We start from the raw sequence: 11,511 nt of genomic DNA, 5'->3' as shown, positions 1-11,511 counted from the left end.
GATCACGTTGCAGGTCCTCCGTCATGCCAAGCTAAATGGAATGGGGGTCAGGTTGCAGGGCGAATTTCGACTGGTATGAAGCGGAGGAGTACGGAGCTGCTCAGGAAACGTAATGGAAGAAAGCATTGCTTTTGCTAGAAATCTCTGTGAAGATTCTGTACAGTGTAAACAGTGTATTTTAAGAATTAATACAAGATCAATGAACATTGCAAATGAATTAGAATCAATTTATTCCATAATAAAAAAATAATTTGTACTTATTGTACAGTCAAAAGTTTGAACATGCCTTAATAAAAAAAAAACACCTCATTAAAATGTTCTTTCATTTTTTTCTACATTGTAAATTAATACTGAAGTCATCCAGGCTATGAATGACCTGAACATACTTTAAAAGTTTCAGATTGATTGACCTTAATTTCTTAATTTTTTCATTATTATTTTTTTCTTTACTTAGTTGAGTAGTTCTAGCCACAATATGGATTAAAACATTACTTAGGTATTTAAACCTGTATTACACATAGTGTATACTTAAAGTAAAATTAAACACAGTTGTAATAAATATTAAAATTTTATTACTATAAGTATGTTAGAAAATGTACTAAAATTGCCATTAAATATCAATATAAAATGCCACTGTCCTAAGAATACTTTCTAGTGCATAACAAATATATGTGATTGTTCTCTACTATACTATACTAGTATTTGTAAATGTGATCAAAGTTTGCTTGCAAGTATCTGATAAAAGAATAATATCAATGCCTTTTTTTTTTTTACATATTTTATTTTTAACATTAATTTGGCAGTATATTTATACTACTTACAGTACCAGTGAAAAGTTTGGACATTCACATTAATATCTGTTCTTTATTTGTAATGATTAATACATTGTATTAATATTATTAATACATTGTATTAATATTAACAAATTAAAATATATGAAGAAACACTCGCAGTTTGGTAGTAGGCGAACAAAACGGGTTAATCTTCACAAACATAAACCTGATGTATGTTTTAAAAAACAGTTATTAATAGTACATTTTTAGGGTTGTTTACAATGACCTCTTATACACAGTCATTGGCTGTATATGAGTCCAGGCTTGTGAAGCTAATGGAATGCTAACTGCTGCATGTGGCATTTCACCCACTGAAGCTCTTGATCTCAGGGCACAAACACCTGCTGAGCTGAAGAGACTGAGGACAAAGGTCTTACACTGCACCAAACAACTGGGTCTCTACTCATCTCCTGCACATTACTCACTATTTAGAGTAATGCAAGTTTTCTGATGTTATGTTTTAATGTAAACCCTGATCGTCCCTTAAATAGTTTATTAGTTTAAAACAGCCAATGCTAGCCAACACTAAACCCAGCTAACTTCATGTTCATCATAATTTCCCAGCTTATTAGTTGGATTTTTATTTTCAGTTGCATGCATTTGTCCTAGACTAGAATTCTCCATGGTGTTCTTGTTCTGTTTTAAAGATGCATTTAGATTTTATACAAGTATTTTAATTACCTTGATATTTTACCACTACAGTAATCTTTACCCCAGCTAAGTATGGAGACAATATGGTATTGCCAGAGAATTATAAACAAGTTATATTAATGTGAAGGTTAACATTCCACTATATGTGTAATAATGTGTCTGTTCACAATAAATGTTTAAATCTTGATAAATGTATTGCTAAAAATGGGAGGGATAGTTTGGCAGAGGCACTGGGTGATGTATGGGTTTAGAAGCAGGAGGTGAGAGCTGATTGGTAGTGTGCCTCTGATAGCGGTGAGATGCAGATTAGATTTCAGGGGGGGGGGGGTCAGTGGGGCGGTGCTATTGATTAACTGATCTGCATATTGTGATCATCCACGCCTATAGCGCAGTTAAACCTGAGAGGATGCTGCAGAGGCAGAAATTACCACAAAAAAAACATTTTTTAAAAGTTAGGAAATGTATATAAAAAATTTAAGCAGGACTGATATGTATCATTTCTTAAAAGAAACATATTTCACCTATGCAAATATCTGTAAATAATCCTGCGTAGTGTTTAAAATATGCTTAATGTGCCAAAAGGACCAATATGACAGATAATATGGACACATGGATACATTTATAATAAAATTATTGAGGAAATCATAAATACATATATATGAACCTTGTATTTTTTCCCCAAATAAGCAAAAATTTAGGCATTTCAGTGTAGATTTAGCTTGTGTGTCTGAGTGTGTGTGTGAGGTTTAAAATATGTAATATAGGTCAGTAGCCATGTCTATATGTGTACAGTATGCATGTCTAGAGGCAGCATTACTGAGCTATTTTAATCTGAGAAATATGGCTGTGCTGCTGACCTGTCAGTCTATGTGGATCACTGTGGGAATGCTTATGTGGACAATGCACTGGAAATCAGTGTCAGCAATGACATCAGTGACAAATGTTATTAAAAAATATATTTTTTACAATATACTTTTACAATATAATTATTATTTATATATATATATAGTCATAGGCAGTCATTGTCGGGACCTGAAGCGCTTAAATGGCAAAACTAAAGGAAAAAGATGGGAGCATTCTAACATTTTGACCGGTAATGTATATAAATAATACATAAATCTCCGCTGCATCTTTTTTTGTTATTTCAGCCATTTCTCATTTCTGCAAATAAATGCTCTAAATGACAATATTTTTATATGGAATTTGTGAGAAATGTTGTCCACAGTTTATAGAATAAAACCACAATGTTAATTTTTCTCAAACATAAACCTATAAATAGCAAACCTCTTATTTGTTTTTCCAGAGCTGAATTTATTATATGTATAGATGAGTAAATAGAATAGAATATTTATATTACATATATATTATTTAATATTTTGGTCTTTGAATGGGTTATTGTTCTGTGATTTGATGCCTCCAGCCCTGTAGAGGGAGCTGTACCGGGGGCGAGCGCTAGACTGGGGCTTAGTTGGGCAACAGGAAATTGTTCTCAGACGAATCTAAAAGCTCAAACCGGACACTTGTCTCATCGTGTCTTCTGTTTATTCTGCATCCAGGTGGGGAAATATGTAAAAATCTGCTAGTAAATGTTCACAAAGCACTGTAATAAGGTTTGAATTGTGTGTAATATGAGCCGCTATGGCCTCGTGCGTTGGTGGACGCTCAGCATCGGTTAGCATTAGCAACCGCGGACGGCTAACCGCTAACCGCGCCCCTGGCCGGCGTTATTGTGTATTTTTGGTCCCGCGCTAGCGTTAGCTATCTTGGCCCTATAACTACGTGTCTACCCGTCGCTGTTTTTTGTATACTTGTTAGCATTAGCTACCGCGCGCCGCTAATCCCGCGCCTGGTCGACGCTATGGTGTTTTATTAGCCATCGGTTAGCATTAGCTAACTTGGCTCAGTTGCCGCTCGCCTGGCCGACGCTATTGTGAGCTATTAGCCTCCCGCTAGCATTAGCCAACTCACTTTAGTAATTTGTATGCCATGCTGTTGCCATTACGCGCACGTAATAAGCAGCACTTATCACTTTGGCTCATTATACACATTTAACATCATAAATATACATAAACGACTGTGTTAATTAAATGTATACGAATATAAAAACATACTAGGTTTTTGTTAAGTTAGTGTTTCCTAACATTTTCTATTAATGAGTCTGTTTGGCCATGTTAAGTGAAGCTAGAGCCTCTGCCAACTACTGTAATGGGTTTAATCAAATTAGGCTAAATGTGCTACAGTTGGTAACAGTTTTGGGTTTTTACTAAATATAATTCCTGTTCACATTTAGTTCTATTAAAGTTTTATACTTTGGTCATTTAAATATACTCGATGCTGATACAGTATAAGAAACTACTTAAAATGAGATTAAAGTACTAAGAGGAAGTCAGAGTGTGCTTTGTACGAGTTAAAGGTATTTTTAACCAAATGTAATGGAGTGGACTAATGCAGTGTGTGTACGAGTATTGGTATACATATGCATATACAAGTGTATAAATATAGAAAATATAGAAAAAACAAATATATATATACATATATATTTTTGTACATACAGTATTATAAAATGTACTGATAAGAAGGGTCATGTGTACCCAGATGTTTACTTTGATATGCAGGTTTTTGTTATTTGAGAAGTTGATTTTGTTTTTTGTGAATGTATGTGAAGAGCATAAATAATGCAAGGTTAATGTGAAACTGCAAAAAAAAGAGAAATGAAACCAAATGTAATTAAGAAAAAGGGATTTAGTTTTGCATGTTCTCAAATCAAAAAAGATGATTCTGAGAGCTCTGAACACACGTCTCATTGCATATATATATATATATATATATATATACACACACACCACATAAACTCACAGCTTGTCTTGTCACTGTAGAGAAGTAAAATAGAACTCCAGACAATACTTTGGGATGAGTTGGGGAGGGAGTTGAGGAAGAGATGCGCTGATAATAAACCAACATCCTGACATGGTGGATGCTCTTGTCACTGAATGCAATCAAATGTATAAAAGCTATGACTAATGTATGTACAAAATGTATTTAAAATGTATATACTAAAACAAGAACATTTATTATATTTTCATTTATGTACTTGCTTTTATAACTTTATTTTTGTGTTGTCTTTGAAGTTTGCCAAGAACAGTTAAGCAGTGCTGAAAGCAGGGGGAGCTGTGGTCCTGTAATCATTCCTGGAAGCCCCGTCCTCCTGTGCAGCTGATAACAGGTTGGTGTTGGTCACTCCATAGTTATTTAGTGTGATAATGGCGTTTGATTTTAGACAACACAAACACCATTGTCACACTCCACAGCTACAGAGGGCATAGAAACAACACAGCAGTTCTAAAGCAAATTCTAATCTTTACAGATCTCCAATCCTAAAAATGAAAGAGTGAAAGAATGTTTTTGTTGTTGAACCGTTTGAATGAAAAGATTAATTTAATATGAAATACATTTAAAGTCTGTTAATAATGTTTCATATCTTGGAAATGGTATAATTAAAAAAAAAGAAAGTAGGGTACGTTTCTTGTAACAACAACTTTATAATATGTCACTTAAAATGATTTTTAGAGCTTAGTTTTTATTACGTATTTACGCAAAATCTTTACAGCCATTCAGTCTAAAAAATGAGTAAAAAGTAAAAGATTGTTGTTGGTGTTAAACCTTTTGGATGATAAAAGGTTCATTTATTATTCTGTATATTTATGCTATATCGTAGACCTTTTTGGTGTAAAGTAGAAAGAATGATTAATGTTAATTTAAACAACTTTAAATCATTTTAAATAATGAATGTCATTTGAAAATTTCTAGTGCTGTAATATTTTTTAATATTAAAGGTTCACAAAATACTATTTCTAATCTTTACAGCTCTCCAACACTAAAAAGGAAAGTTCCAAAAAGGTTTATGTGGGGCATTCAAGGTTCTAGCAAACTTATACTAACTAGTACAGAACATTTACATGATGAGTTTCTGGTAGGTTTAAAAATGGTTCATTAAGGGGGTTAATGCTAAAGAAACCACCCACTGTGGCATCTCTCTAAATATTTTTTTCTGCAAAATTAAATCGACTCAAGTAGAATATGTATTTGCTTTTTTTTTTTTAAGTCAATTGCATTGGAAGCCTGTGCTCGTTTTATACATTTTTATTTTAGATTCGATCCCTAAACATTCCATATCCCATCCCTAACCATGATATAAAGTGTTCTAAATCACACAAAATTAGTAAAAAATCAGATAGTTTTACTTTGCCTCATCTCTAGTGCGGCAATGCTCCAATGTCCGAGTTTTTTTTCAGTTCAGTAGGTGGTGCTAAGCTACTCATTTCACTGGTTTATAAACATTTTCACTGGCTGATTCACGATCTGTTTTGATGAACAGCAGGTCTCAACTAGTGTAATGTGCAACAGAATATTCTAAAAAGAAAAAAAAGAAAATACATGATGTCCATTGTAATGCAGGCGGTGTCTAAAAGGGTTAATGGTGAATCTCCATCAGCATTGATGTTTAGTCTTATCTCTATGTCTCTCTCTCGTTCTGATCTGGCAGTCCACTCTCAGTGTGTTAACGCAGCTGTTTTTGGTGTATTTGCTGACCCTGGGTCAGAGCAGTGCAGAAGACCTGCTTTGTACAGCTAAAATAATGCTGAGAGACTGAACTGCTCCTCATACAGCCTCTATTTACTGCTAAATTAGTCACAACAAAAAGGTTAGTCTGTTGCAAATATATCTATATCTAGGATGTTAGCTATTTAATCCCTAATTACTAATTAAGTATATGTTGGATTGTACGTCAATTCCTCACTATTAAAACTGCATGTACAGAAATTAACTTTCGGCGCTAAAATAAAAAAATAAGTACCTTTAAACTATAATAATAATAATGATGATAAGAATGTTTTATTGTACTGATTAGTATTCACTTACTGAATATTAGGCCACAAAATTACCCCCCATGCTCTTTTATTACAGCTTAAGCATTACTATTAGTAAATATGTACAAGCAGTGCAAACTGACTAAGTAACAACAGCGGGGAAAAACATGAACCACTAGTGGTTGAAAAGTTGAAGATGATTACGTGAAGATGTTAAGAAGAAAGAAATTTTAAGTTTAAAGTTACAGCAAAACTCCATGGACAACAGACTGACAGCAGTGTTGTTTGTTTTGTGCTGGCGATTAAAATGTTAATAAGACATGGCCTTTGCCAAAGAATCTACGAGGATTTTACACCCAAACATTGATCAGCATTATATTGACCCTTTCAAATAATATAAGATTGAATCACTTTATATATAGATTATGTGTAAGATCTGCTATAGATTAAAGTAGTCTACATATGTTAAATCTAGACATAAAAACTTACCATTGGCCCACCATTGGAGTTCAAAGATGGCTGCCGTCAAGCATGCTTGTCTTCTTGTGCACAGGAGAGCTCACAAAATATAATAAGTCATCACATTCTAAATTAATCATACATATATCACATGCCTCAACACACTCTGACACCCTATTCTACCAGCAACCCTACAGCAGCGTTCGTCCCTCTGAACAGGCGTGTGAGGTACAATCCCACTCTCCATGCTCTGAGCTTCATGACTGTTTGCTGACCACGTCCTTCTGGCCAGGCTCCTCTTTATGTGGCCTGAGGGGGTTTAGTCAAACAGTAAATGGAAGTGCGAGATAAGCTCGGAGCGCTATTGATCAGGAGAGACGTGGAGGGGAGGTCACTCACCCAAAACCAGGGCCTTCTGGAAATGATAAAAATAATTAAATGGACCTTTCATTTTCTATCAAAAAACCTGCAGAAACCTGGTGAACGCCAGCCAACTCGTGAAACAAAAACAGAAAGTTGGGACTTCTAAGAAAACTACTAGCACTTAACATCTTGTACGAACTCTGTAAATATAGTGTACCTAAAAAAGGCCTGATTCTTTAACATCAAGATCAGTAGTCTTCTAAAAGCCAAATCGATGTGATCTAAATTGTTTAAATATTTTAGTGTAGTTTTAATAAGAGAAACAATAATTGCTAAATGCTAATATATGTCTTTTAAACTCTTTTTATGGTCAGAAATTTCTAGAATGCACCAATCGTTTTACTGTGGGTGGGACATGTGTTACATTTGTGCTAGTATTAGCTGATAGTATCATCCCTGATTAAGTGTGATTTGTCATTTGTTAGTATGAATTACTTCTGCTATTGTAAGTACCAGACAGACAGCTTGTGGACAGCAATGTAGTGGTATCTAAATTGCTTCCTTAATTTGTTGCCTTACAGCACAAAGTCTCACACATTTAGTTCATTTCTCAAATATAGCCTTGGTAACAAGAAATGTTAGCTAGATTTTAATAAAAGTCCTAACAAAAAAAACATTTGAGACACTGATAGTTAAACCTGGCAACAACTTGAGGTGAAACCTTGCTATTCCCTCCCAGCATCCTGAGCACATGAGACAAGTCATTACAAGCTGTTACTAGCAAAATACAGTAAAAGAGGCAAAACATTGCTAGCCAAAACCAGTACAGGAGGCAAGCTGTTACTAACAGAACCCAGTATGACAGGCCAAATATTACTAACCAAGCTTAGTACTGAAGACAAGTCACTACTAGCCCAGCTCAGCACAGGAGACAGTTATTCACTAGCAGGATACAGCACAGGAGGTATTAAATAATTGGCAAAACGAAGCATCTCATTACTAACTAAACTCAGTATGCAGTTAATTAGTAAGAAAATTTAAACCCAGCACACATGTTAAGAGCAGGACATTGGCATTGCCATAAACCCAGTACCCAGTAGCTGGGACATTGCTAACCAGTTTCAACACAAGAAGCGAGACATTGATTACCAGTTCCAGCATAGAAAGCAGGACATTGCCAGCTAAACCCACTACTAGAGCTAGGACATGGCTAACCAGTTCCCATACAGGAACCAGGACATTGTCATCTAAACTTTAGCTGACAATGTCCTGATTCCTGTATGGGAACTGGTTAGCCACTAATGTCCAGTTGGACATTGTTATCCAAATGTAGTTTAAGAGGCATTTCATTACTAGCGGAAGCAGTTTAATTGCAGAAAAACCCAGCATAAGGGGCGGGACATTGCTAATCAAATTTAGCACAAGAGGCACTTCATTACTAGTCATTCTCAACACAGGAAGCAACGCAAACTGTCACTAGCAAACTGAATACAGGGCCCAGGACATTGCTAGACAAACTCAGCACACGAGGCACATCTAGCCAATCCTAACAAATGGAACGTGACACTTATAGACAGTCTCATCAGAAGGTGGGCCGGCCATATCTAAATGCAGGTGGACCTTTTTCTTTGAATCCACGTGTTTTGGAGTTGCTGTGTGTTTGCTCGTCCTTGAGGCTGATAAGCTCCTGATGAACCGAGTCCGTTTCTCCATGCAGCAGGTCAGAACGCTGGAAGCAGCACGGAAACTCAGCTTTAATTACCAGGAAATCAGGCCCTCAGCTTCTGCTAAACAGTGTAACCCAGAGGTTCTTAACCTTTTTTTACTCTGTGACCCATCAGACATATGATTCAAGAATAAGAGTATTTCATGATTCACTACCATGTGATCAACTAACCCCCCAAAACGTAGCAGAATAAAAAGACTATCTAACAGGCAGTGCAGGTCTGAATTCTGCTTTCTTACCATTTATCAAACGGACATGCATCAGTGCAGCTGCAGTTTCACTTTCAAAATATGGGAAAAAAAAGAATAATCCTTAACCTCTCCTTTATATCTGACAATCTTACTTTATTATAGTAAGTTTAATATTTATATAAATATATTTGAGCAAAAAAAAAAAAAAGAGAAACATTTCACCACACCGTGTGGTCCTTGTTGTAGTAGGAGACTGTAGGAGACTGTAGTGGTTTGACATCACAATATTTGTGAAATTTAAATAGATTTATTCATTACTCATTTTCTCGTGTGTTTTGCCTAAGGTGTAATCTAAATATAGATTGATAGATTTCACTGTGGAAGACGATAAGCAATGCTTTTTACTTAACCAGTCAGTGGTCTTAATGATATGGCTGATCAGTTAGCCTCTAACATTGTGTAACTCTGCTCTGGCCTGTTGTGTACAATTCAAACACACAGGGGCCTTGAACTAGATTAAAGTTGAACAGGGGCCAGACTTGCACGGTTCCTTTCTGCTGAAAGGTCATATGAACAAACATTTTACATGAAATGGGTCCGTCTGCTCAGAGAATTACACCCCCTAAACACACTCCCCAAACCTGCACTTGTTCACTGGCTGTGTTCTTGTTTGCCTGGCCTCTGGCCTACTTGGGGCTGGTCTGTCAAACATGGAGTGCAGTACATCTCAACCTGACACTGTGGAGCAATGACCAGCCTAAAGCTGCAGTCCAGAGTCAACACGAGTGAACGGCAGTTTCACAACTATGGTGACAAACATCATAAGGTTTCATCTTTAACAAGAATTCAGAGTAGGAGAGTGTTCTAAGAGAAAGTGACACAATTAACTGTACATCATTTACTCCCGAATACAAACTCTGATTGGTTGAAACCAACCAGACCCAACATACCCATATTTATAGATGCCACATTTTGAGGGGCTATTTGATCATTCTAAAGAAGAGTAGGAGCAATATTTCCAGTGCAAAACCCTTGCACTTTTTGGATGAAAGTATTAGGACACCTGCTCATACATTGTTTTTTAACAGTCTTTACTGTCCAGGAAATGCTTTGTACTACAATGTATGGCTTTGCTGTGAAGATTTGATTGCATTCAAAAGCAAGAGCTCAACCCCAACAAGTCTGACCTTCTGTTCATCCCTGGAACTACAAGTCACTGGTTACTCAACTGGCAGAAGTACAAATTTTCAGTCATGCAGATTTCTCATTCATAAAACCTCCAGAGAATTCGACCTTTTAGCTGATCTCCATTTTAAGCCATTAGGCCCTGCAGCTGATTCAGAAACATCAGCTCAACTTGTCTTCAATTCTCTGAAGTTCAGTCACTCTTAGCACAACAACTGCACCCAAGCTTTTGCGGTAACTTTCAATAAGTCTTTCACAGCGCTGTGGAGGAATTTTGGTCCACTCATCTTTATTTTACAGAATTGTTGTAATTCTGCCACATTGGAGGGTTTTCAAGCATGAACCTTTTTAACTTGACACAGCATCTCAATAGGATTCAGATGAGGACTTTGACTAGGCCACACCAAAGTCTTCACTTTGTTTTTCTTCAGCCATTCAGAGGTGGACTTAGTTGTGTGTTTCTGATCATTGTTCTGCTGCAGAACCCAAGTTTCATCTTTAGGTCACAAACAGATGACTGACATTTTGTCATTTGACTTTTTTTGTAGACGGAATTCGGAATTCATTCATCACAGCAAGTCTTCCAGGTCCTGAAGCAGAAAACACACTACCACCACCACCATATTTTACTGTAGGTAAGATGTTCTTTTTCTGAAATGCTGTTACTTTTATGTCAGATGAAATGGGATATACATCTTTCAAAAAAGTTCAAGTTTTGTCTCATCAGTCCACATAGTATTTTCCCAAAAGTCTTTGGGATCATCCCCAACTTAAGTAAGTGAGGCCTGCAGTTCTTTAGATGTTGCTCTTGGGTTGTTTGTGACCTCTTGGTCACATTTCTGCATTTCTGCCACTCCTGGAAAGGTTCTCCACTGTTCCATGTTTTAGCCATTAGTGGATAATGGCTCTCACATATGTGGCATGCTTTAAAATTGCGTTTTGGACAAAAAATTCAGTATAAATGCTTTTTGTATGCATTTGATGTATTAATTATTGTACAAGTAGCATATTTTTAAAACATACATTTCATATTTGTAATCATATATATTTTTATGGGACAGGCATATGTGTCAATTTATAAAATTGTTCAAATTTTCAATAGATTATATACAAGTTAGTACCGTATTTTTCGGACTATAAGGCGCACTTAAAAACTTTTAATTTTCACAAAAATTGACAGTGCGTCTTATAATACGGTGCGCCTTTTGTATGGATTTTACTCGTCAGGTTGTAAG

The 11,511-nt window shown here is 35.9% G+C and overlaps 1 long non-coding RNA gene across 1 annotated transcript; it reads left to right on the top strand.

Annotated features, from left to right (window-relative positions):
• The first annotated feature begins 4,595 nt into the window (after nucleotides 1-4,595).
• Nucleotides 4,596-10,915, top strand: LOC111193944 (uncharacterized). Its single transcript, XR_002650825.2, has 2 exons — nucleotides 4,596-4,707; nucleotides 10,825-10,915. It is a non-coding gene; the product is annotated as an uncharacterized LOC111193944 (long non-coding RNA).
• Nucleotides 10,916-11,511: the final 596 nt, after the last annotated feature.

This window comes from Astyanax mexicanus, chromosome 17, assembly GCF_023375975.1.
Source record: "Astyanax mexicanus isolate ESR-SI-001 chromosome 17, AstMex3_surface, whole genome shotgun sequence".
Lineage (NCBI taxonomy): Eukaryota > Metazoa > Chordata > Actinopteri > Characiformes > Acestrorhamphidae > Astyanax > Astyanax mexicanus.
This window is presented reverse-complemented; position numbering and strand designations above follow the sequence as displayed.